Raw genomic sequence first — 25,885 nt, 5'->3', positions numbered from 1 at the left:
ATCACAGACAAACAATTACATTTAATTTAAAGGAATTGTTGCCATGGAAATAAGCACGAGGGCCCGTTTGTACAGCAGCAACCCCCCAGGCAGCAATGAGACAACTGATTGGTCAATTTGTTTTTGATACTGACGGTTGAGGCATCATGTAGTTGGCAACGCACCGGGAGAGAACAGCCCTGCTCTTCCTTCGAATAGTGGCACGAGAACTTTAACAAGCAGGCTTGTCTGGACATCTTAACCAAAAGAGGGCACAAAGGTGGCATATATCGTAGTTGTATTCCTGTCGACAGGGCAAAGAATTCTTACAGGTTCTGCAGAATTGAACACAGGCGGAATGTTCTGGAAAAGTGATCATTCACCAGGATGCTCAAGCATACACCATCACTTTGAAGTCATCGACAACGAATCGCATTCAGTAAGAAGGCGTTGGAATAAATTAGAAGGTTTAAATTTCCAATCGAGACTGAGGTTGCAAATTTCGGTTCGGTCGGGCTGTTGGTGGCCGCCTTACGGTAGCCAGAAACTTTATCATTGGCAGCCGGACTGCTTCTAAACCCTTGTGGGGTGGCCTGTGCAGCTTATCCTGGCTGGAAGAGAGTCACCAAGAACTTACTGTGTGTGCACCGGAAACATACAGAGTGGGCAGGTCGTGCCGTCAAATTGGGTCCAGCTTCCATTTGACCCAATATTTGCCATCTCCAAGGGGCAGTGGAGTAGTGGTATTATCACACAATCCAGAGACCAAGGGGAATGCTTTGGGGACCTGGATTCCAATCCAACCAGGGAAGTTGGTGAAATTTTAATTCAATAAAAATCTGGAATTACAAGTCTAATGATGGCCATGAAACCATTGTCGATTGTCGTAAAAACCCATCTGGTTCGCTAATGTCCTTTAGGGAACAAAATCTGTCGCCTCTACCTGCTCTGGCCTACATGTGACTCCAGACCCACTGTAATGTGGTTGACTCTTAAATGCCCTCAGCGATGGGCAATAAATGCCGATCCAGCCAGTGATGCCCACATCCCATGAATGAATTTACAAAATGCTCTTTAAAGAGGTTTTGACTGAACTGTGCCCCCTCCTCCAACCAGACCTGCAGCCATGGGCTGAGGATACTGCTGTCAAAAGCCATGCGGATTACTGTAGCCTTCAATTTCTATACCAATGGATCCTTTCAGGGAGGAGCAGGTGACATTGTACCAAGCATCTCTGTGCGCATGCCAATCTTGTGTATGTCACCCCATTGAAGCCCTCATCCATGCCCTCTACAGCAGACATTGTGGCAAGCCATGCACTGCCAAGAGCTTGTGCACCAGCTATCCATTCCCCCTGGCCTGGCTGTTATGCCCAGTGACTCATCATGTGTAGACACCGCCGCTATACTGTCTTCAAAAGTAGGTGCAGAGATAACTGTGATATATACATAAAGCAGTTATGTCCATAATGTTATGCCCAACCTCCGACCACTAGGTGGCAGTGTTAACCCACCATGTGACTCTGGTTCTGGGAGTCGGGAGTAGGTCATGCTAGGAGGCAGACGTATTTTGCAGCAGCTCCACAGTAGTTAATTAGTGTTAATAGTTCATTATTTTATTTATCTTGGTTATCTTTGTCATGCAGCTGTTCAATAATAAATTATTTAAATGAGATGTTCTGTGGTTCATCATTTAATTCAGCCAGTTTATAGAACATAACAATAGCATCGGAGTTTGTGACTGCCAGAGGCAGTCCAAGTGATAACACTTCTCCTTGTGACATCTGTTGCTACTCAAGCACTTCATGATCAGGCTACACCAGCTAACCAGGCGGCAGTTTATGGTCATAGAACATAGAACAGTACAGCACAGAACAGGCCCTTCGGCCCTCGATGTTGTGCCGAGCAATGATCACCCTACTTAAACCCACGTAACCCGTATACCCGTAACCCAACAATCCCCCCATTAACCTTACACTATGGGCAATTTAGCATGGCCAATCCACCTAACCCGCACATCTTTGGACTGTGGGAGGAAACCGAAGCACCCGGAGGAAACCCACGCACACACGGGGAGGACGTGCAGACTCCACACAGACAGTGACCCAGCCGGGAATCGAACCTGGGACCCTGGAACTGTGAAGCATTGATGCTAACCACCATGCTACCGTGAGGCCCCGAAAGCAGAAAGCAGAAGTGCAGTAAGGGGGTGGGTTAGGGTAAGGGGATGGGGGGTGAGGTGGAAAGCAAGAGGTCTGTGATCACACAATTGTCAGCTTGCATTTCATGCCAAATAGCAGGATGAGGGTGAAATAAGATTTGAGCTGCTCCTCATGGTTATGTAGGACCTTGATCCTGCAAGAGAGAGGAGTGTTAGTAAGTGTGTGGTACTGTGCCTGTGTGATGATCCTGTCTCAGTTACATAGCTGGCAGTATGTGGAAGCTGTGAGAGGTGGGTGTGAGGCTGACAGCATTGATAAGCATGTGAATGTGAGCTGCAACTTCTGATTGTTGAGCACGATTCCAGACTGATGATGAGTGAGTGAAGGGGTGCATTGAGCAGCCTGAGAGTTTGATCGTTCATTGGATAGGAGATGACATTTGCAGACGCGTTCACTGATATTGACCACCCCTGTGAGGTCAGTGAACATATTTCCATACTTCATTCACCTCCTTGGGCCCAGAACTTTCCTCCCTGATGACCTGCCCCTAATCCCTTCACGGTGTTGGCCTTCACAGTCTCCAGACCCCCTCGGAAATGATGACCGCTCTCCTCCTCTCAACTTCCTGGACCAAGGCCTCCAGTGGGTCGTCTGAAATCTTGTGGGTCCTCTCTTTGGCCTGGTACTCTTTTGCCAGTCCTGCTCCTATCAAAGCCTTCCTTTGACTGTTTCAGCAGCTGCAGCAGCTTGAGTACACCTCCACATTATGGGGGACAGATGCCCTTTTAAAAAGTGCAGGATAGCTGAATGTCCTGGTAACCAAGCACGTCGCTGGGCCCCGCTGTTGAACGTCAACCTGCCAGCAGCTTGTCTCACACAGGGCTACATGTTCCAATTATTCTGGACAGACAGCACAATGCTTGCAAGCCGCCTACTGCAACAGGGTCAGACGCTGCTAATCGTAATCCTTGTGCCTGAAAATAAGCCTTATTGAAATTTGACAATACCTCTAGAAATTGGAGCTCTTAAATGCCAAAGGACTTTTGCACACTCTTGGTCTCCTTATCGAAGGAAGAAAAGATCTTGGGAGCGATGCAGCGACAAGTTCACAAGTTTGGTTCCTGGCATGAGGGGGGATTGTCCCCTGCTGACTGGTTGAGCTGAATGGGTCTCTGCTCTCCCTCGAGTGATCACATTGGAACAGAGAGGGCTGCATTCTCCGTCGACAGGATCCTCCGTTTCGCCCGCAGCACATGGAACATGCTGTTAGGTGAATTGGAAATTCTGAATTCTCCCTCAGTGTACCCTGAACAGGCGCCAGAATGTGGCGACGAGGGGATTTTCACAGTAACCTCATTGCAATGTTAATGTAAGCCTACTTGTGACAATAATAAAGATAATTATTATTATTAGATTTGGATCAGCAAAGACATTAAGGGATATGGGCCAAAGGCAGGTATATGGAGTTAGGCCACAGATCAGCCATGAATGGCGGGATAGGCTCGAGGGGCTGAATGGCCTACTCCTGTTCCTTTGTATCTACGACCACTGGAGTTCCCAAAGCGTTTCACTGCCAATTAACTTGTTTGTGACGGGCAGCCACTGTTGTGATGGAGGAGATACAACAATCAAGTGTGTGCACAGCAAAATCTCACGAACTGCAATGTAATAATGACCAGAGAATCTGTTTTACAGCTGCTCAAGGAAGGATTAACTTTGACCAGAACATTGGAGATAACTTTTGTTCCTCTTGAAAATAGTGCCATGGGATCTTTTATATTCATCTGAGCGGGGACGCGAGGCCTCAGCTGAATGCATCATCTGAAATGCAGCACTCAGTCGGCCGTGCGCTGGAGTGTCAGCCTGGATTGTTGTGATCCAGTCCTGGAGTGGGATTGGAATGGATGGGGTTGTGAGCCTTCCTGCACAAGGAGGCAGTGGTGCAGTGGTATTGTTGCTGGACTGGTAATCCAGAGACCCAGGGGATAATGATATGGGGACCAGGGTTCGAATCCCACCATGACAGATGGTAAAATTTGAATTGAATAAAAAAAAATCTTGAATTAAAAGTTTGATGATGACCACAAAACCATTGGCGATTGTCGTAAAAACCCATCTGGTTCGCTAATGCCGTTCACTAATGTCCTTTAGGGAAGGTAATCTGTCATCCTTACCTGGTCGAAAGAGATGGGCAATAAATCCAGCCAGAGACACCTACATCCCATGAACGAATAAAAAAACAAACATTCAATGCGACTAGTCAAGAATTAAGAATGATAGATTTGAGGGAGTCATGGGATGCAAGGATCGGGCAGGAAGATGAGTTGTATTCGAGGAGCAGCTATGCTATTCTATTATGGTGGTAGCCCACAAAGGGCAGAATGGCCTACTCCTTTTCGTATCTGAGATAATTTCTCTTTGCCCTGGTATTTTTATTCATTCATGGGGTGCGGGACTCTAGCACGGAGTCTGTCCCTGTTGCTCAGAAGGGAAGGGGGGAGAGGAGCAGAGCATTAGTAATTGGGGACTCAATAGTCAGGGGCACAGATAGGAGATTTTGTGGGAGCGAGAGAGACTCACGTTTGGTATGTTGCCTCCCAGGTGCAAGGGTAAGTGATGTCTCGGATCGTGTTTTTCGGGTCCTTAAGGGGGAGGGGGAGCAGCCCCAAGTCGTAGTCCACATTGGCACTAACGACATAGGTAGGAAAGGGGACAAGGATGTCAGGCAGGCCTTTAGGGAGCTAGGATGGAAGCTCAGAGCGAGAACAAACAGAGTTGTTATCTCTGGGTTGTTGCCCGTGCCACGTGATAGTGAGACGAGGAATAGGGAGAGAGAGCAATTAAACACGTGGCTACAGGGATGGTGCAGGCGGGAGGGATTCAGATTTCTGGATAACTGGGGCTCTTTCTGGGGAAGGTGGGACCTCTATAGACAGGATGGTCTACATCTGAACCTAAGGGGCACCAATATCCTGGGGGGGGAGATTTGTTAGTACTCTTTGGGGGGGGTTTAAACTAATTCAGCAGGGGCATGGGAACCTGGATTGTAGTTTTGGGGTGCGAGAGATTGAGAGTAGAGAGGTCAGGAGCACAGATTTGACTTCGCAGGAAGGCGGCAGTGTTCAGGTAGGTGGTTTGAAGTGTGTCTATGTCAATGCCAGGAGTATACGAAATAAGGTAGGGGAACTGGCAGCATGGGTTGGTACCTGGGACTTCGATGTTGTGGCCATTTCAGAGACATGGATAGAGCAGGGACAGGAATGGTTGTTGCAGGTTCCGGGGTTTAGGTGCTTTAGTAAAGTCAGAGAAGGGGGCAAAAGAGGGGGAGGTGTGGCGCTGCTAGTCAAGGACAGTATTACGGTGGCAGAAAGGGTGCAAGATGGGGACTCTTCTTCCGAGGTAGTATGGGCTGAGGTTAGAAACAGGAAAGGAGAGGTCACCCTGCTGGGAGTTTTCTATAGGCCACCTAATAGTTCTAGAGATGTAGAGGAAAGGATGGCGAAGATGATTCTGGAAAAGAGCGAAAGTAACAGGGTAGTTGTTATGGGAGACTTTAACTTTCCTAATATTGACTGGAAAAGATATAGTTCGAGTACATTGGATGGGTCGTTCTTTGTACAATGTGTGCAGGAGGGTTTTCTGACACAATATGTTGGCAGGCCAACAAGAGGTGAGGCCACTTTGGATTTGGTTTTGGGTAATGAACCAGGCCAGGTGTTAGATCTGGAGGTAAGTGAACACTTTGGAGACAGTGACCACAATTCGGTGACCTTTACATTAGTGATGGAAAGGGATAAGTATACCCCGCAGGGCAAGAGTTATAGCTGGGGGAAGGGCAATTATGATGCCATTAGACATGACTTAGGATGTGTAGGTTGGAGAAGTAGGCTGCAAGGGTTGGGCACACTGGATATGTGGAGCTTGTTCAAGGAACAGCTATTGCGTGTTCTTGATCAGTACGTACCAGTCAGACAGGGAGGAAAGGGTAGAGCGAGGGAACCGTGGTTTACCAAAGAAGTGGAATCTCTTGTTAAGAGGAAAAAGGAGGCCTATGTGAAGATGAGGCGTGAAGTTTCAGTTGGGGCGCTTGATAGTTACAGGGAAGCGAGGAAGGATCTAAAGAGAGAGCTAAGACGAGCAAGGAGGGGACATGAGAAGTCTTTGGCAGGTAGGATCAAGGAAAACCCAAAAGCTTTCTATAGGTATGTCAGGAATAAAAGAATGACTAGGGTAAGAGTAGGGCCAGTCAAGGACAGTGGTGGGAAGTTGTGTGTGGAGGCTGAGGAGATAAGCGAGATACTAAATGAATACTTTTTGTCAGTATTCACTCAGGAAAAAGATAATATTGTGGAGGAGAATGCTGAGACCCAGGCTATTAGAATAGATGGCATTGAGGTGAGTAGGGAAGAAGTGTTGGCAATTCTGGACAAGGTGAAAATAGATAAGTCCCCGGGGCCTGATGGGATTTATCCTAGGATTCTCTGGGAAGCCAGGGAAGAGATTGCTGAGCCTTTGGCTTTGATTTTTAGGTCATCATTGGCTACAGGAATAGTGCCAGAGGACTGGAGGATAGCAAATGTGGTCCCTTTGTTCAAGAAGGGGAGTAGAGATAACCCCGGTAACTATAGGCCGGTGAGCCTAACATCTGTGGTGGGTAAAGTCTTGGAGAGGATTATAAAAGATACGATTTATAATCATCTAGATAGGAATAATATGATTAGGGATAGTCAGCATGGTTTTGTGAAGGGTAGGTCATGCCTCACAAACCTTATCGAGTTCTTTGAGAAGGTGACTGAACAGGTGGACGAGGGTAAAGCAGTTGATGTGGTGTATATGGATTTCAGTAAAGCGTTTGATAAGGTTCCCCACGGTCGGCTATTGCAGAAAATACGGAGGCTGGGGATTGAGGGTGATTTAGAGATGTGGATCAGAAATTGGCTAGTTGAAAGAAGACAGAGAGTGGTGGTTGATGGGAAATGTTCAGAATGGAGTTCAGTTACGAGTGGCGTACCACAAGGATCTGTTCTGGGGCCGTTGCTGTTTGTCATTTTTATAAATGACCTAGAGGAGGGAGCAGAAGGATGGGTAAGTAAATTTGCAGACGACACTAAAGTCGGTGGAGTTGTAGACAGTGCGAAAGGATGTTGCAGGTTACAGAGGGACATAGATAAGCTGCAGAGCTGGGCTGAGAGGTGGCAAATGGAGTTTAATGTGGAGAAGTGTGAGGTGATTCACTTTGGAAAGAATAACAGGAATGCGGAATATTTGGCTAATGGTAAAATTCTTGGTAGTGTGGATGAGCAGAGGGATCTCGGTGTCCATGTACATAGATCCCTGAAAGTTGCCACCCAGGTTGATAGGGTTGTGAAGAAGGCCTATGGTGTGATGGCCTTTATTGGTAGAGGGATTGAGTTCCGGAGCCATGAGGTCATGTTGCAGTTGTACAAAACTCTAGTACGGCCGCATTTGGAGTATTGCGTACAGTCCTGGTCGCCCCATTATAGGAAGGACGTAGAAGCTTTGGAACGGGTGCAGAGGAGATTTACCAGGATGTTGCCTGGTATGGAGGGAAAATCTTATGAGGAAAGGCTGATGGACTTGAGGTTGTTTTCGTTAGAGAGAAGGAGGTTAAGAGGTGACCTAATAGAGGCATACAAAATGATCAGAGGGTTAGATAGGGTGGACAGCGAGAGCCTTCTCCCGCGGATGGAGGTGGCTATCACGAGGGGACATAGCCTTAAATTGAAGGGTAATAGATACAGGACAGAGGTCAGAGGTGGGTTTTTTACGCAAAGAGTGGTGAGGCCGTGGAATGCCCTACCTGCAACAGTAGTGAACTCGCCAACATTGAGGGCATTTAAAAGTTTATTGGATAAGCATATGGATGATAAGGGCATAGTGTAGATTAGATGGCCTTTAGTTTTTTTTCCATGTCGGTGCAACATTGAGGGCCGAAGGGCCTGTACTGCACTGTATCGTTCTATGTTCTATGTTCTATGTTCTATGGGTCGTGGGCATTGGAGGCTGGGGCAGCAATTATTGCCCATCCCTAATTGCCCTTGAGGGGCCAGTTGAGAGTCAAACACGTTGCTGTGAATCAGGAGTCACACAAAACCAAACCAGGTAAGGATGGCAGGTTTCATAGAAAATAGAAACTCAGAGCAGGAGGAAGCCATTCATCATGATCTTGGCTGCTTTCCTTCCCTACATGACATGAGTGAACCAGATGGGGTTTTATGACAATGGTTTCATGGTCATCATTAGACTTTCAATCACAGATTTTTTTTTTTATTGAACTCTAATTTCACCATCTGCAGTGACAGGATTTGAACCTGGGTCCCTGGTTTATTAGTCCAGTGACAATACCACAATGCCACCACCTCCCCTGCGGTTTATTATACAGCAAGGTTTTCTTTAATCCATTTGTGGGTGTCACTAGCAACGGCAGCATTTGTTCCCCACTCCTAGTGGCACTGTTGACACTTAACATCAGAGCTCTGGTGGTAGCCACAGGCGAGTCACACTCTTACCAACCTCACCTTCTTCCCAGCTGAAACATGGCTGTGTGAACATGCCCTTTAGCATGGCAGAAGAGCAGGCGAAAATGAAAGGTTTGAGTTTTTCAACCATAGGACAGAACAGACCACAGCGTTTAGGTCTCAACAGTATGCAGACATACACGCATCACCCTCACATTAACGGGGCAATGTTTCCTAAAACACATCTCTCCAGCCCAAGCATGTCTGACAAGTGACTGGTAGAAAGCTTGGCATTTCTTCCAGGCAGCAAACTATTTTGTGTCAAATGAAATGTAAAGAGGCGGCTTCATTTATGCTAATGATATGCAAAGAGATGATCTGTGATACTGTGAGGAAACATTTGGCTCCTTCTCCTGCTCAAACTCAGGCATAAGACAAATTCAACATTGTTTTTCAGATATAAAAGATTCAATAACTTATTGAACGAACTGCTATTCTTTAGCAAAATAAAGGAGTATGTTGATGCGTCAGTTGTTATTTGTGCTTGCTGCTCTGATATGCTGATTAGGATAATACACAGGCTGATCCCGCTGCTGTTACAGGGCGCATTAATATGTTAAATAATCATGCTTAGTCGGAACATTACTGCCTATCAATAGCACACTTAACACAATAATGAGGGCAACACAGACAATGTATCACTGTTCCTGCGTTATCAAAAGAGCGAGGATGAGCTAGTGCAGGCATTTTGTGAGTGCTACACTTCAGAAATAGAGGGCAGAATTTAATGCCAGTGGAGAGTTTGATGGGGAGGGTGGGGGGGGGGGGGGGGTAGGAGGAAATTAATCAGATGGGTGGCTGGGGTCCCCTTTCCCACCACTGCCCCGATTGAGTCCTTGGCGGAAGGCTTGTGGATGGCTTTCCCGCGCCGTCGCCAATTGCCAGCATTAATCGCCCACTTAAAGGACTAATTTTCCTGTTGCTGATATTCAGCCGATGGTGGGCAGGGGGTTCACTTTGCAGGTCGATTAGACCGCAAGTGGGATTTTTTGGTTGGGGGGGGGGAGTTGAAGTTGTCCTTTGTTCAAGGCCATTCGATGTCTAATGAAGGGACCCAGCATCGGGGAGGGGAGGTACCCACTGAACGATACTCATAGCCATTTCTTTAACAATATGTATATTGTAAGGATAAACAATTTGATGTTAATACTTCTCACCACCAGATGGAGGTGAGGAGCAGTCATATAAATATCATGTGGCTCCTGGGATTCTGGGAGAAGGTGTTTAGGCGTGAGATAGATTAGTTGCACAGGGTAGAGTTCTGTAGTTGGAGATATTTTGTAGTTTAATTTAATAACTTACACCTTGTGACTTGGTGGAATCTTATTTAAGTAGTGTAAATAAATCAGCTTTGTTCAGTAAATTAGCTTGATGGTCTTTGTTCAACATTACACTCTCAAGACATCCTGATAGGCACAATAGAGGACACCACAATTTCTGCTGACACCCACCCCCCCTCCATTGCGAAGTCCACTGCCGCATCTCACGATCATTGACCTGTGCCTGGGTCTATCAGTGATTCTAGGCCTCAGGCGCATGCAGTCCCAGCACCAACCATCTTCTCCCCAGTGGTGAAGCTGAGCAATGAACAGCTTACAGTCTCTGATTGGCCCGCATATTCCACCGGAGCTTCCACCTCCGGGTTCCATGATCCCAGGTAAGGACCCGCACTGCCCAGTTAGATGCCAGATTGACATTCAATTCAGCGGGGCTTCCGAAAGGTGACATGTGGCTCCTGCTTGCTCTCCAGCTGGTGGGTGAAGCCCTTGCTGCCTCCAGTGAATACTGCCCAGAATTCCCACAGGAAATGACATCATATCATCCTGTTTGTTATCTGTCATTATTGATTTCTGAGAACAACCATCATTAGTATCAGGAGAGAAAAATGGGTTAGCAACACATTGATGAACAGTGCAGTCTTTTAACCAGGAAATGCTGACTGAGGGAAACTATTTCAGAATGGGAGCCCGGAAACGTGCAAAATCGAAATAAAGCAATGGATCAAGGGAGAATATAGAATCACCGAATCCCTACCGTGCAGAAGGAGGCCCATTGGCCCATCGAGTCTGCACAGACCCTTCGAAAGAGCAGCCTACCTAAGCCAATCTCTGCCCCCCCCCCCCCCCCCCCATGCCCGTAACCCATCCCAACCTTTGGATACTAAGAGGCAATTGATCATGGCCAATCTTCCGAAGCTGCACATCTTTGGACTGTGGGAGGAAACAGGAGCACCTGGAGGAAACGCACGCAGACACAGGGAGAAAGTGCAGACTCTGCACAGTCACCCGAGGTGAGAATTGAACCCTGGTTCCTGGTGCTGTGACACAGCAGAGGTAACCACTGTGCCACTATGCAGCCCTGAGGCTATTTCATCCAATAATCAGCCAAAGGCCCAGTTATGGTTAATAGTTGAAGATTGCTACTAGATTTCAAATGTTACTTGTAATCAATGTCAGAAAACATATTTGACATTCAAAATACTTTCTGTTAATTTGTCCATGCATTCCACGTAAGATGACTCATTCCATCTGAAATATACCATCTTCCATCCAAAGGGGTTGAGGCACTGAAATTGCTACATTTACCACTTGTCAGTAGATCAATTAGATAAATAGGTGGTCAATTTAAACAATCATGTTATTATCCCATTTAATTGACGTGTTCGATATTATGCCAGACTTGAAGATGTTAGCCTATCATACTGCACACTCATTGCTTAAACGCATTTTTAAAATGATCTATCTGCATTTAATCTATATATTAACTATTGAAACATACGTATCTGCACCCACCTCTTGTAATACTATTGCTTTGCCATCATGTCGTGTTGATTGACTGAAAGGAATACAGTAAAACATTAAAATGGAAGATGAGAAGAATGTTCAATACAGAAGCAAGGAAGCTGACTAAAAAATAATAATGGGGAACTACTAAAGATTTATGAAACTAACCACTCTTAATTAACCTTCCACTTCAAGAATAAAGACCAACTGGCACTTTGAAAAATTAAAAGGTTGCATTACATTATAGTTTAGCATCTGTCTTAATTCAATCATAATGACTTATTTCGCTGTCAGAAATTTAAAATTAAAAGTGAATGAAGAAATGTTTTTAACTTCCTGGTTTTATGTCTGTGGGGATACTTCAATGTGGCTGGCTGCTTGCACTGCTTGCTGACACCATTGCCACTGGGCGCTTGGAGATTCCCTTGACTTGGAGCCGAATTTAAACAGTTTCGCCACTGACTGTAAAATCCTAGCCATTAAAAACCGCACAGTTCACAGTAGCAAGAATAAACCGAGCACCCTACCTAAGCCCACACCTCCACCCTATCCCTGTAACCCTACCGTACCTTTTTTGGACACTAACACAATTTAGCACAGCCAATCCACCTACCCTTGCACACAGTTAGACTGTGGGAGGAAACCAGAGCACCCAGAAGAAACCTATGCAGACATGGGGAGAACATGCAGACTCTGCACAGTGAATCAAGCCGAGAATCGAACCTGGGACCCTGGCGCTATAAAGCCATTATGCTAACCACTATGCTACCGTGGTGTCCCAGTAAGTAGGACAAAAGCAAATTACTGCGGATGCTGGAATCTGAAACGAAAGGGAAAATGCTGGAAAATCTCAGCAAGTCTGGCAGCATCTGTAGGGAGGGAAAAGAGCTAACATTTCGAGTCCGATGACTCTTTGTCAAAGCAGGACATTTCTATTCCCTCAAACAGCACCTGTTTTTCAAAACTATTTGAAGAAAATTTAGGGGATGCAGTATCTTAGGGTTTGTAAGGGTGAATGTGCGGGATGATGTAAATAGCATCACCCCCCCCTCCCCCCTCCCCCCTCCCCAATGCTGAAAGTGAACACAGGGCGAGGTGTAGAGGGGAGAATATTCATGGCTTCAGTAGTGTAATACCTCATCATGAGCAGCAGACATAGTTTAGCTGGATATCATGAACAGGTTATTGTTTGGACCTACCAATATCTCTGTGGATCGAGGACTCGTGTGAGAACACGATGACGTGGCTACGAAAGAGTTGGCTACATGGCGGGAGTTATCACCGGGATCACCAGCCGAGAACAAGTGTTGAAGTAGCTGCTCAGCTAGTGAATAAATTGCGCCTTGTCGAAAGTCCTTGCTGTCAGTGATTCAGGATCCCACAGCCTCTACAGCCTCAGTAATCATTCCCGAGCTGCGCTCACCAATGCACAACGGGGATAGCTTTGATTGTTTTTATTCCAGTAAGTTTCACATTTAGTGTTCTTTTGACAGCAAGATTATCTGCTGGTGCGTAGGAGAACAAAGTAAAGATCCATTTCAAAAATGACAGACTGTACTAAGTATGTACCTGTGCAAGGTCTTTTAAATCATTGTATGCCATACAATTTATTAGTGTTTTACAATGGTAAATAATGGATTGTTTTTCTGACCATAAAGCTGTAATTTTATAGAGTGCTTCCCACACACTGAGGATGCCTCATGGGGATTGATTGACAAGTCAGTGAATTACGTTTGATCTGTCGTCACTGTTGCTGTATCGGCAAGGGCAGCAACAAATTTAAATAGCTGACAGCCAATCTATTTTTGATTGTCACTTGAGGGGTTAAAGATTGACCAGGCCTGATTTTCAAATTGACTTCTCCTGATTCCCCCCCCCCCCCCCACTTGGAGGAAGCTTGATGGAAAGTCTAAAGAAATATTTGCACCATTTATCTGCAGTTAACACCAATCTTCCACCAAACAACAACTGTTTGATAGCAAGAAGCACCAGGGAAATGGTCACCCACTCGGGACAATGGCTCTGCTCTTCTCCAGATCATGCCAGTGGATGGATGTTTTACATTGACCTGAGCAGGTGTGTGTCCTCAACTTAATACCTGAGGGACATTTGGTGATCGCAGTGTGGTGGAATTCTCAGGCAGAAGAGCTTACACTTTAATTTTATTTTTGGCTTCTCGGGGTGGGTTATTTATGTACGGGGACCTTTGCTGTGTGACTGTGCATTCATTAAAGATGATTAATGGGGTGTGTGGGCTTGGCCACAGAGCAAAATAGTACAAAGCCTCTTTATATCAAAGTGCACTAAAGAACCTATTAGCAGAACAGTTTGCATCTTGCGCTCCAGAAACCAATAGGAGCGATGCTGCACTTGTGATTTAAACTTGCTGATAAGTAGAACATCCATTTATCAAAGCTGTACAATGAGCAGCCAGCCCATATTGGAGAGAATAAAAAATGCGTTCATCTATGGCGTTTCCTACACAATAGGAGATCCGTCATGTTTTTATGTTAAGTTCCTGGTCGAAAAGTAGAACGGAAAATAATTAAAATGAAACAATGGCATTATCATTCAGCTCACATGCAGCGCCTTATCTCGAATACACTTTTATGATGTGTCCAAGCTTTGGGTAGCTGCAGTTCATTTGCGAAGCAATCTTCTTCCTGAATTCAGCAGTAACTTTGACTGGCTCCACAACTTCTCTCCTCCTCAAAAGATAAAGACTCTGGAGCAGAGATTTGTCCCAGGCAGGGGAACCAAAGGGGTAGAGATTTACCCCAGGCAGGAGAACAAAAGGGGCAGCGTCACATAGACTGCCCGTTATGCATCTCAAGCGACGTTCAGTTTTCAGTTCTGCTGAATGGCAAGTGGGCTTCTGTGAGTGTTCCGTATGCAGACAGCTCGAACAGCGTTACAGGGCCCAGGCAGTGGCTCTCAGGAAAGCTGTGAAGCCAGGAAGAGCATTCACATACGTCCTGGCTCATATATTGCAATGCAGTTTTAAAACAATATATTTTATTCCAAACATCATCAAATTCTTACATACAAAGGCTTAACTACATCATGCAAACAGTCTGTAATTTATTATTTGAACAATATAACAGCAACAACCCTAAATTGTGTTAACCAATTGGCACCAGCCACAGCCAAATACTAATGATTGTCAAATTTTCAGTGGAAAAAATTCTTCTCTTGATTGCACTACCGCACAAGGATTCAGCTCTGAATGCAGATGAAATGATAAAATGAGAGACCCAGGTAACCTTTCCCCCCCAATTTTGACGTTGTAATTCTCGTTATACACATTCCATTCCTTAGTGGGAAGCAACAGTGTCGACCATTCCGATCCTCCAGCCGGTTCCGTCATTCACAAAGCTTAGAGAACCCCGAAAGAGGACATTCGGCCTATCAAGTCTGCACCAGCCCTCTGAAAGAGCTCCCTCCTCTAGGCCAATTCCCCTGCCTTATCCCTGTAACTCCTAACCTGCATATCTTTGAACACTAAGGGCAATTCAGCATGGCCAATCCACATAACCTGCACATCTTTGAACTGTGGGAGGAAACCAGAGCACTCGGAGGAAACCCACGCAGGCACAGGGGGAACATGCAAATTCTTCACAGTCACCCAAGGCCAGAATTGAACCCGGATCCCTGGTGCTGTGAGGCAGCAGTGCTAACCACTATGCCACCATGCCACCGGCTGATCTGTACCTTAACTCCATTTGCCCACCTTGGATTCCCGCCGGTCAAAAATGAAATCAATCTCACTTTAAAATTCTCAATGGATGCCCCCCACAGGAAGAGACAGTACTTCAGTGGCACTCTCTGACATCACCCCAGAATGGTCTTGCTCTAATTCTTAGGGTGTACCCCATTCTTCTGGACTCCAGTCACCAGAGGAAGGCAGCCTTTTATGTCCACTCAGCAAATTCTTCAATCATCTCAAACACCTCAGTTAGTCAGCTGTACTCAAGGGAAGACAAGCTTTGTATCTGCAATCTGTCCTCATGAATTAACTGTTTTAGCCCAATATAGCTCTGCTGACTCTGCGCAATTCTCCCTCCAAGGTCAAAAAATTCTTCCTGAGGCAAGGTGCACAATCAAAAGTTGTAACCTCATGGCCTGGCATATCCCCGCTCTCCCATTATCACCAAGCCAGGGGATCAACGCAGGTTCAATAAAGTGTGTGGGAGGGCAGGCCAGCAGAAGCACCAGACATACCTAAAAATTAGGTAACAACCTGCCGAAGGTACAACAGTGCGCTGCTTGTGTTCCTAATAATAACAATAATAATAATCTTTATTGGCACAAGTAGGCTTACATTAACACTGCAATTAAGTCACTATGAAAAGCCTCTATTCACCACATTCCGCCGCCTTTTCGGGTACACTGAGGGAGAATTCAGAATGTCCAATTCACCGAACAGCATTTCTTTCGGGACTTGTGGGAGGAAACCGGAGCACCCGGAGGAAGCCCACGCAGATTCAGGCAGAACGTGCAGATTCAAGCCAGGGACCCTGGAGCTGTGAAGCAACAGTGCTAACCACCGTGCAGCCCAGTAATGGAGGATAAGCGGCAGGCTATAGACGGAGCTAAGCGATCCCACTTATGGCCAATGGATCAGATCTAATCTCTGCAGTCCTGTCACATCCACCCGTGAATGGTGGTGGACAATTAAACAGTGCACTGGAGGAGGAGTCTCCCCAAATATCCCCATCCTCAATGGTAGGGAAGCCCAGGACATCAGCACAAAGGATGAGGCTGAGGCACTTGCTACAATCTTCAGCCAGAAATGCCAAACGTATGATCCATCTGGCCTCCTCCAGAAGTCCCCAACGTCACAGATGCCATTCTTCAGCCACTTCCATTCACTCCACAGGATGTCAAGAAATGTCTGAAGGCACAGGATGTTACAATGGCTATGGGCCCTGACAACATTCTGGCAATTGTACTGAAGACTGGTGCTCCAGAACCTGACATGTATCTAGCCAAGCTGCTCCAGTACAGCTCCAACATTGACATCTACCCGGCAATATGGAAAATTACCCAGGTATATCCTATATACAATCAGTCTACTTTCAATCATCAGTAAAGTGATGGCAGGAGTCATCAGAGGTGCAATGAAGCGGCACTTGCTTAACAATAACCTACATGGACGCTTAGTTTGGATTCCGCCACACCGCACCCGACACCCTTGGTTCAAACATGGGCAGAAGAGCTGAACCCCAGAGGTGAGGTGAGAGTGACTGCTCTTGATATCAAGGCAGCTTTTGATCAAGTATGGAATGAAGGAGCCCTGGCAGAACTGGAGTCAATGGGAATCCGGGGGGAAACTCTCTGTTGATTGAATTCATACCTAACACAAAGGAAGATTGTTGGATGTCAGTCATCTCAGCTTCAGGATATCTCTTCAGGAGTTCCTCTGGGTAGTGTCCGAAGACAAACCATCTCCAGCTGCTTCATCAATGACCTTCCTTCCATCATAAGCTCAGAAGTGGGGATGTTTGCTGATGCCTGCACAATGTTTAGCACCAATCACGATACTGAAATGTACATATTCAAATGCAAAAGTCCTGGACAACATCCAGCCTTGAGCTAACAAGTGACAAGTAACATTCATGCCACACAAGTGCCGGCAATGGCCCTCTCCAACGAGAGATAATCTAACCATTGCACTTCGACATTCAATGAAATTACTACCATTGAATCCCCCACTATCAACAGCCTGTGGGTTACCATTGACCAGCAACTCAATTGGACCAGCCGTATAAATACTATGGCTGCACGATAAAGTCAAAGGCTAGGAATCCAGCAGTGAGTAACTCAACTCTTTCTCCCCAAAGCATGTTCAAAACCTACAAGACACAAGTCAGGAGTATGATGAAATATCCCTGGATGAGTGCAGTTCCAAAACACCCCAGAGGCTTGACACAATCCAGGACAAAACAGTCCACTTGATTGACATTCCTTCAACAAACATTCACTCCCTCCATCACCGACGGATAGTAGCAGCCGTGTGTACCATCTACATGATGCACTGCAGGAACTCGCCAAGGCTCCATGAACAGCACCTTCTAAACCCACGACTGCAACCATCTAGAAGGACAAGGACACCAGGTACATGGGAACACCACTACCTGGATGTTCCCCTACAAGCCACTCACTATTTTGACTTGGAAATATAGCCCTGTTCCTAACCGCACTGTCAGTGTACCTACACCATATGGACTGCAGTAGTTCAAGAAGGAAGCTCAGAACCACCTTCTCAAGAAAAATTAGAGATGGGCAATGAATACAGGCCGAACCAGTGACACTCATATCCCTCAAATGAATAAGAAACACTGAATGCAACACTCCACATGTGGTCTAAACAGAGCTTTATACAATTGGAACCTGACCTCTACCCATTTAAATTCCAACCCTATGCGTTTGATATCTTTTGATAAGGTGCAAAGCTGAAGCCTTGCATCTGAATGGAAAGATGGCACGTTTTTCAAAAGTATTGGCACCTTTGTGGAAATGTTCACATTGAGCTGGCGCATGGAACTGAGAGCCCTGTCAAGTCACAGTTATTAGTCAGTGGAGCTAATTTGAAAGAAAATACACAAAAGCAAAATTCTGAGGATGCTGGGAATCTCAACAAAAGAAACAGAAAACGCTGGAGAGACTTAGCAGGTCAGACAACATCTGCCAGGAGGGATACAGGATTATGGAGTGGGATTTCCCCATTGGCCGATGGTGGGATTTTATGTTCTCACCTCTGCCAATGGCTTTTCCCATTGTTTGCACCTCTGCCGCCAATTAACCAACCAAGGGGGTGGGGGTGGGCTAGGGTGGGGTGGGTCACCATTAGCGGGACCAGAAGATTCTGCTGGCGGGAAATTCTGACCAACTTTCGGAATGATAACCCTTCATTCGAACAGTATTTCCTTTCAACTCGTTCTGGGGATTATGGGCATTATGGGCAAGACCATCACTTATTGTCCATCCCCAGTTATTCTTCTGAAGGTGGCAGTGTGCCTCCCAACAGGAGACCCTTAAATACCCCAGGAGGATGCGTTCAGCATTCCCGCCTTCCATGATAGACAATACTCAAGTGGACAGAAAGGGAGGGACTAGGAATAGTGCCTACCAAACTGTAACAGTATTTGTCCAGACTGTTCTATCTGCTCACCAGTGGATCAGACCAAAGAGGGATGGTTTGTACTCTTAGTTGGTCAGCTGGCAGAATGCGTGGGTAAGCTTTCTGGCTGTAGGGGGCCTTGACCATTTTAACATCGCGACCTGGATTAAAGGCACACTGTCTGCTTTAAGCAGATGTCCAGACACAGCTCATTGGGTTCCGAATATTGGACAACTAGGGTGACTGGGTAACCATTCAGGTAAGTCATGGCCCCGACAGGGTATTTGGAGACTTTCACAGCCACAGACGTAGGGAAGGAAAGCAATTCAGGGTGGTAGGTGCCAGAATGTCCTTTGTGGTGCCTGGAAGAACATTCTTTGCCTCACAAGGACAGGTGTTGTTTCTACCTTTTGGAGTCTCTGCTTCAATTAAATAGAGATTAGCAGAATGTTAAAATGGCTCAGGGTGCCTTTGGGTCTGACTTGTCACATTGCTTGTCAAACATTGGGTGAGCAGAAATTTTCATCAGTTGAATATTGGGCACAATCTTGCCTGGAGAGACAGACAGAGGGCCCGGGAGTCATCCTGCACTGTGGAAGAAAGTGACAGAGGCATCATAATGTTTGTGCAAAGAGCTGTTTAATGTGTTTAATGTGCAAAGAGTTGTTTAATAGTGCCATCCCCCAACCCCCTTCAGCCCCCAACCCCACTCCGTACCCACCCCCGACCTAAACCCTCCACCTTACCCCAGTGCCCTCAGTGACGCTCAATGTGCCTGGCCCTCGAAATTCTACCATTACGTCTTGCTGTTTCCCCAGGATACACACCTGAAGTGGAGGCAGCCAGCTCCTTACCTCATCCCGTGGCCTTCGATGCCCCTGGTGGGCATCCTCTGGAGGCTCTGGGGCCTGAGGGCCCTGGCTAATTTGTCACCGGCAGATGCACAGCCATTCTGCCCTGTCCCATATGCTGACCGCAAGAGGCGGCCTCATCGGGAGGGGGTTGGGGGAGGGCTGGGGCGGGGGATGGAACATGGGAGTGCTGGTGGCCACCATCGCCGCCCCATGGGACGGGCCCGAGTTGGCACTCAGTGCCCTCTCCTCCCAGTCTATGCCCATGGGGCCCTGGGGTTCACCTTGGGATGGAGGGGCAGCTGGTTTGGGCCCCGGCTTCCCCTGCATCATCTGGCTCTGCCAGCGCTGGTGGTTCCCCAATGTCTGCACCATCGTGTCAACGCTCTCGGCGATGCTCCTCAGTGATTGGGATGCATGTTCTGCAGTGCCTCAGCCATGCCCAGCTGTGACTGGGACAAGCTTTTCAGTGCCTCGGCCATTCCCATCTGAGAATGGAACACGTCCCGCAGAGCTCCATCAAGGTCGGCCTTGTACAGGTGACAACCCGCAATGAGGCAGACATGCTGCCGAGACCCTCAGCGATGGCCGTCACCGACTGCGCAATGCTTTGGACACCTTCACTCATGGTGCTGACGTTGTGCACCAGGATCTCCACTGCGGTCGCCACCCCAACAGTGTTGGCCTCAATGCCACTAATTATCAGTGCCATCTCTTGCCTCTGGGACTCCTTCGAGTGGCTATGGATCTGCTGCAGTGACGCTGACATCTCCCTCTGAACGTCCAGGTTGGTCCCTATCATTCCATTAGCCACGGGCTCAGCATCAGGCTGGGACCCAGCTGGGTCCTGGTTTCCAGCAAATCTCCAACTGCTGTCTCGCCTGGCGGTTTCTGCCTCCACCAGACGTACATCAGCAGCAGTGCGGTGTTCACCAGACTGTGTCCCAGAAGCCTGTCCATCAACATGTCCCACCGTGGTGGGTGCATCTGCACTGGTGGAGGGTCGGGATGGCAGCTGTGCCATGACTATAACAGTTGCAACATTGGAGGTTTGCTCCGAAGTGTTCGCCTTGGAGTCCGGAGAGGGGGCCGCCCGGGATGGGCCAGCACGGTCGGCTGCTGAACCTGTGGGAGATGGGACATGTGGTCAGTGGGAGGGATGGGTCAGTCAGTAAGGCGATAACAACTCACGTTGACAGGGCCTCCAGGTGGAGCCTGATGTTCCCTAATCTCTACGGCGTCTGCCAGCCTCTATGTTGGTGATGGCCCTGTCCTCGGCCACAACAGTCACCTCCAGGGCTCGCTCCTCGTAGGAGGTGAGGATTCTCAGATCCGGCACCCCAGTGCCAGTCTGGGCCCTCTCCCGCCAACTATGGGAGAGTTTTCCCTGAGGAGACACAGAGAGGGCATTGTTAGCCACACGCGCAGTTCACAGTTGTGGGGCCGGCTGTGAAGGGAGGGCTGGGATGGAGGGGGGGGTTTGAAGGTGTTGGTGGCGGGAGTGCTGAAGGGGGAGGGGGGTGGAGGGAGAGTTGGGGGTCGCCTGGGCGGATGCACCCTTGGGGGTTTGGGGGGTGGGACATTGGTGTCTGCTCACTTGTGCTGCCCGGTGTAGGTCGTTGACCTTCTTCCGGCACTGAAGGCCCTTCCTCCTAGTCACACTGCCTGAGCTGACTGCTGCCCCCACCGCACGGGCTGCCTTGTGGCTCACCCTCCGGAATCGTCAGCGGAACAGGACATCCCTCCTGGCCTCCACCGCGTCCAGGAACCTCTCCAGGTCAGCATCCCTGAATCTTGGGTCCGGATACCTCGGCGCCACTGTTGCGAGTTGGCTGGGGTTGGCTGAGCAAGTGCAGCTTAAGTGCTGTTAGCGGGGAGGGGGGGCTGATGAGCGTGGTCCCCACGAATCAGCTGGTGAGGGGGCATTCCGGGCGAGGAGCCTGTCAGGCCTTGTTAAGTGGACCAATTAACGTTGAATAGTGCTGCTGGCCTTGCTGGGCTGAGCGCCGGGAATCTCGCGGCAATTCCCACTCGGCAAAGCACTTGGAAGGTTTTCCAGAGAATCGCGGCCATTGTTTTTGGTTTGGGTAACAATTGCCATTTCTTAGCCACCTATCCCATCCTCCTCCCAGGCAACTGCCTGATACTCAACCAGATTGTTTGCAAACCTTTATTTCTTATTAGATCAAAAGCTGAGCTCTGACCACACACCTGCTCAACAACAGTGTTGTGTGTCTTAAACTGAGCGGAAGATCTCAAGGTGCTTCACGGATGCTTTATCAAATTTGACACTGAGTCAGATGAGGAGAGACTACTCGCTTCCACTTCCGTTATATCACCTTTCTCCACCCTGTCTCAGCTTGTCTGTTGAAATCCTCATCTACGCCTTTATTACGTTTAAACTCAGTTATCCCAATGCTTTACTGGCTGGCCTTTTCCAGCCCCAGCGTTGCACCTTTCACAAAGTTGATCTTAGTTAAGCCTCTGCTCGCACCAAGACCCCGATCACTCATGCACACTGACTTTGATGGAGTTAAGCGCTTTTCAAAATGAAATGAAGTTGTTGGGTAGGTAAACACAACAAGAGATCGCTGGTTTATCTGCTTTTGTTGGTGGCATTTGATGAAGGGGGAACATTCGTCAAGAACACTCAGACAGCATCATGGCTTAATATATCAGCTTCAGCAGGCGACCTCAGTCCTGCACTGAAGTGTCAGATGAGATTCTTTAGCTAAACCACAAAATCTTTGAGGTTTACACCACAAGAGTTCCACAGTTAGTCTGTCACATTCGCATTGACTCTCAGTTAAACAATCCAAAGTTAACCCCACAGTCAGGTTCCCTCTGCACAGTCTCATGAAATTTCAGAGTTTCAAGAATTTATCCATGTTGCGCTTCAGAGATTCAGTGGTCTGAGCCTCTACGGCTCCCTGTGGCAAAAATACTCAATAGTCTTTCCAAGCCTCTCCACAAAAGACCAAAAGATCTCGGGGGCAGACGCAGGCCATTCAGCCCATCGAGTCTGCTCCAACATTCCATTAGAGGCTTCTCCTCACCTCGCTCCTTGTTCATGTGAAAGATTACAATTCCAGTGGGGATTTGGATGCATCAGCAGCTCCATGACTGCCCCGGAGTAGACATAGACCAGCGAAGGATTGGCCAACTGGCTGATCAGGGGCGGGATTCTCCCCTACCTGGCGTGACGGAGGGTCCCGGTGTAGGGGAGTGGCGCCAACCACTCAGGGGTCGGGGCTCCCCAAAGGTGGGGAATTCTCCACACCTTTGGGGGCCAGCCCCGCGCCGGAGCGGTTGGCACCAGAAGACTGGCGCAAAAAACCGCCGCCCCCGGCAGCGGGGCTGGCCGAAAGGCTTTCGCCGGTCCGCGCATGCGCCGGCAGTGACGTCAGCGGCAGCTGGCACTGACGTCAACACCGGCGCATGCGTGATGTGGGTTACTCTTCCGCTTCCGCCATGGCGGAGGCCGTGGCGGTCGCGGAGGAGAAATAGAGTCTGAGCGGGGGGCCCCAATCGCGGGCCTGGCCACCGTGGGGGCACCCCCCGGGGTTCGATCGCCCCCCCCCAGGACCCCGGGGGCCTGCTCGCGCCGCTGATCCCGCCGTTCCAGAGGTGGTTCAAACCTCGGCGGCGGGAGAGGCCTCCCAGCGGCGGGACTTCGGCCCATCCGGGCCGGAGAATCACCGCAGGGGCCTCTCCGATTGGAGTGGCGAGATTCCGCCGCTGCCACTTCCCGGGTGGCGGAGAATCTCTGCCACGGCGGGGGCGGGATTTTCGGCGGCCCCAGGCGATTCTCCGACCCTGCTGGGGGTCGGAGAATTTCGCCCCAGGTGTGAGAGTGGAATTTGGAGGTCTTTCGGACCACTCCCTGCTCACCCAGGTGAGGTGCAGAGAGCGGATCAGGATGGGGTGTGCAGTGGTAAAATCTATTGAGAATGGAAGGCCAGCAGCAATACGTGGCACATAAAACACAGCAGGTCAGGTAGAATTTGCATCAAGGCAAATGGTTAATGATTTAAGCTGAGGACCTTTTTGTCAGGATTGGAAAGCGCTACACAGACATTCTCTCCATCCCTCTCCCTAAAAATAAACACAGGGTATGACAAAGTTTGTATGAAACAAAGAGCTACTTAAAAAAAGATTCACCTGAGGAAGGAGCAGTGCTCCGAAAGCTAGTGTTTGAAACAAACCTGTTGGACTTTAACCTGGTGTTGTAAGACTTCTTACTGTGCCCACCCCAGTCCAACGCCGGCATCTTCACATCATAACAAAAAAAGAAACAGCTTTGAACTGCCCGTAATGCTGTGCCATGCTAAAAATGCCATCAGCCTGCTTTTCACTCATCACCTGTCAATTCACAATAACCGAGTAATGGGATTTGATTCACCACAACCAAAGTTCCGCGGTATCGGTTCTACTTTGGGTACAGCTGAGGAATTGGCCGGGATCCTCCCTTGCGAGTGCACCCCGCTCCCGCTGCTAGCGAGGGCAGGAATTCTGGGGCGCTGTCCGCTTGTCAATGGGAATTCGCATTGAAGCCACCCCATGCCACTAGGAAACCCATGGGTGGGGGTGCACTGCTGGCAGGATCAGAGAATCCCACCACCAACGAACAGCCGGAGAATCCTGCCCACTGTGTCCAAATTGCCCCAGAAGTTGCATTCACAAGGTGTACTTCGTGTGTCACATCAAATACATTTGGTTAAACGCAAATGTGTGATGTTCATTGAACTAACGCCACCGGGCAGTGTAGTAGGTTGTAATCAGTAATATATTTTTCATTAAAACTCATCCCTTGAATTATTTGAGAGTGGTAAGTTGGTGCAGTTTGTATTAATACAGCTCACAACGGGTTTATCAAAGGAAGTAAGTGTTTTTACTGAGGGTATCCGGGGCTTCCACCTGTGTAGTCTGGTTTAAAATAAGCCATAGTAGCTTTTTAAAAACTTACCGAACATTTAATATTTTCTTTGGTGCCAGTTCTTAGAAGGGTAAATATCGGCCCGAGTTTTACAAGTCGGCATTCACCATAATTGTAACTACGAAACTGACAGAAACTTCTGGGCTGGGGTTTTTCGAGCCTCCGTGCCAAAATCGCACTTGGCGCGGGGGAGGAGAATGGGGACTCAGACCTGCGGCACCAGGATGCGATTCTCTGCGGAGTATCACCGCCAGCCGCGTGTGCGCGGTCAACGCCGCGCTATTTGGGGGCCGTTGAAAGAGGCCCCCGCGGCGATTCTCCCTGATCGACCGGCGAGGCAGAATTAGACTCCAGAGGGGACCTCAAGGACGGACAGGCCCGCGATCGGTGGCCGCGCACAATCCGGGGGGGGGGGGGGGGGGGGGGGGGGGCTATCTTCTTCCATGCTGGCCCGCTGTGTGACTCAGCCACGCCAGCCAAGGCCGAAAGGACTTCTCCAGCCGGCGTAAGTCCGCGCATGCGCCGCAGCGTCAGCGGCTGTTCACGTCACCCTGGCGCATGCGCATGGGAGGGGGTCCCTTCCGCCTCTGCCATGGTCCAGACCATGGTGAAGGCAGAAGAAAAAGAGTGCCCCCACGGCACAGACCCGCCCGCCGATCGGTGGGCCCTGATCGCGGGCCAGGCCACCGTGGGGGCATCCCCCGGGGTCAGATCGCCCCGCGCCCCCCCCCCCCCAGGACCCCGGTGCCCGCCCGCGCCGCCAATCCCGCCGGTCAGGTAGGTGTTTTGATTCCTGCTGGCGGGAGAGGCTTGACAGCGGCGGGACTTCAGCCCATCACGGGCCGGAGAATCGCCGCGGGGGGCCCGGCGACCGACGTGCTGCGATTCCCGCCCCCGCCGAATCTCTGGTGGCGGAGAATTCGGGACACAGCGGGATTGGCGCCGGTAGGGGGTCAGAGAATCCCTCCCCAGTTTTCTAATTTTGTAGGCAGGGCTGATCCAGGCAAATTGAATCTTGAACCAGTCTGCCTACAGGGAACAAGAAGGGATGTGGTTTCGGGCGTAATTAACTTAATGTTTGAAATGATCCGATATTTTTCACCGGTTCTGCCAAATCCATCTGGATTGCACTAATGCAAAGTCCCCCCTCCCCTCTGCTCTTTATGTTAATTTGATATACCACAATCATATCTTGGCATTATTACCATTGTTTGAAACACGAAATATGGGCAGCCTTCTGGTAACAGTGTTTCCAGTTTCTATTGGTGCCCCAGAGCAACGATTAACAACTGAGAGGCAGAGCACGTTTAGCTTGATGAAAGATTCTCAAAATACCTCTCTTGACCCACATAGTTTACATGAGGCATTGCGAGGTGAAGTAAGAATAAAGATATATTAATTATTGAGCAACGTTATTACATTTGGCTGAGCTTTCAGTCCTATCACATCAGTTTGGTCGCAGAATATTAGCTGATGGGACCTCTTTCATTGAGAAGTTGGAAAAATTGAAATG

The sequence above is a fragment of the Scyliorhinus canicula genome, chromosome 8 (assembly GCF_902713615.1).
Source record: "Scyliorhinus canicula chromosome 8, sScyCan1.1, whole genome shotgun sequence".
Lineage (NCBI taxonomy): Eukaryota > Metazoa > Chordata > Chondrichthyes > Carcharhiniformes > Scyliorhinidae > Scyliorhinus > Scyliorhinus canicula.
The sequence above is the reverse complement of the archived record's forward strand: the minus strand, read 5'-3'. Positions refer to the sequence as shown.